This window comes from Cyprinus carpio, unplaced genomic scaffold (assembly GCF_018340385.1).
Source record: "Cyprinus carpio isolate SPL01 unplaced genomic scaffold, ASM1834038v1 S000006094, whole genome shotgun sequence".
In the NCBI taxonomy this organism is placed as follows: domain Eukaryota; kingdom Metazoa; phylum Chordata; class Actinopteri; order Cypriniformes; family Cyprinidae; genus Cyprinus; species Cyprinus carpio.
The window spans coordinates 1-1,779 of NW_024878778.1; the positions used below are offsets into that span (position 1 = coordinate 1).

The 1,779-nt window shown below is 38.3% G+C and overlaps 1 long non-coding RNA gene across 1 annotated transcript; it reads right to left on the reverse strand.

The window, feature by feature from the left end:
• Positions 1 to 17: 17 nt before the first annotated feature.
• On the reverse strand, positions 18 to 1,051 carry LOC122143537. The gene is made up of 3 exons (XR_006159213.1): positions 902 to 1,051; positions 371 to 541; positions 18 to 277 (listed from the first exon to the last, which is right to left on the reverse strand). It is a non-coding gene; the product is annotated as an uncharacterized LOC122143537 (long non-coding RNA).
• Positions 1,052 to 1,779: the final 728 nt, after the last annotated feature.

Here is a 1,779-nt window from a genome sequence, read left to right on the forward strand (position 1 = left end):
TTAAAAACTTTGCTTTTTGTTAATAACTGTGTAAACACATACTGTACCCAAGGTTTGTGTAAAGGGCATTGTGATCAGCCTACCTCTGATTTTGAATCCTTTGCAATTTTATTAATTGCATTCGTATTCTTCTGACATTTCAGTAACCCATTTTCATAGAACAGACAGTCCACTGCAGATATGCCCTCGCTCTTTATAACACTGTTGCTGTCTTGTGTAAGTTTGTCTTTGTCAAAAGTGTAATGGAGCACCACCATGATGACTGGCAGTGATGAAGCTGTAAGGCAAGTATACGTGGATTGTTAACTGGATCATAAAAAACTAATATGTTTTATCATTAGCCTAATTGTGTTCCACAATTGTAAGTGACCTTTCACTTGATTGATGTACGTCACTGCAGCGTCAATGTCAGTTCCAGCACGAGAAATAATGGGGCAGAAAAACAGTAAGAAATGACATTGCTGAAGGGAAGACACTTCCTTCAAGCCAGATCTGTTTAGAGATTTCTTGAGGTCATTTACAGCAAGATCCATTGTCTGTCCTGAATCCAAAATTAGGGGGAAAAAACACAAAATGGTTGAAGAATGGTTAAAATGGACACTACATATTACATTAAGGATATAAACTTAAAACGTTGTTTTATTAGACAAATTCATCAAATAGTGCATTACAAAACAGAAACTATATGTTTAAAAAACAACATCATCTGTTTAAACTGCACAGTACTGTAAAGGCCTGTATCTAAAGGCAGGAAATCTTCAAATCCTACAGCATGTTTGCGTCACATCATGTCTATTCCTATTTTCCTTGCCTTCATCTGATACAGTTCTGAAAGCATGTTTTTTTTTTTTCACGACACTAATATGTTTGTATTTTTGAATTGCTTTTAATCAGTAACTACCTTTGTTATGTTTCACCCGTTTCAGTTGAAAAGCAACACAAGAGTCCTCCGCTTGCGCTCGAAAAAGATCCCTCAGCTGTTTCTTTGAAACGGGCCTCCCTTATTGCAAAGGCTGACTCTGCTTTTAGATAGACGCAGTCAAAAGCGAAAACATTTGTTATAGGATGATTACAGCGTTAGGCTATAGTTTCAACAAAACATCACGCCCAGAGTCGGGGCCAGGTTACCTACATTGCTTTCACTTTTGCTTTTGAAATTCATCACGGTCTGGGGGGGGGGGTGGGGGGGGGGGGTTGGCTCCTCCCGTAGACTGCAGGCAGACCAATCGTTGTATGACATCAAAGTACCGCGAGAGCTACAGAGAGCAGACGCTCCATATACTTTCGAACCGCTCTCGCTTTGTTTTTCGCGCTGCAGCACACATATGTATTTGCCTTGTCATCTTGCTTAAGCGCCGCCTAGTGGTTTCACTTCATCTTGTCCAAATATTTAGATACTTGAAGGAAGCGGAGCACTGGGGTGTGATCACACCGGTCTTAATTCTAGCCTCTGTGATAATGCACTTACAATCCCATAAAAATATGAACAATTTATTTTAAGTATTTGAAGTATATTTCTTTTAATCTAAAACACTGTTGATAGACTATTTCCGCACATTTGTAACCTATTTTACAGATTCAACGTAGGTAACAAACACCCCTAATTTACTATTTCATTCTAAAATCTGTGATAATGCATAAAACTCTTAAACACATGCACAAATTATAGGGTAACGTTAACAGACATTTTGTTTTGTAAATAATGGAAATGAATGGAGGACACACATAATACGTAGGCTACTCACCGTAAGTTTTTCTTCAGAGGCTTAAAGTGCAGAG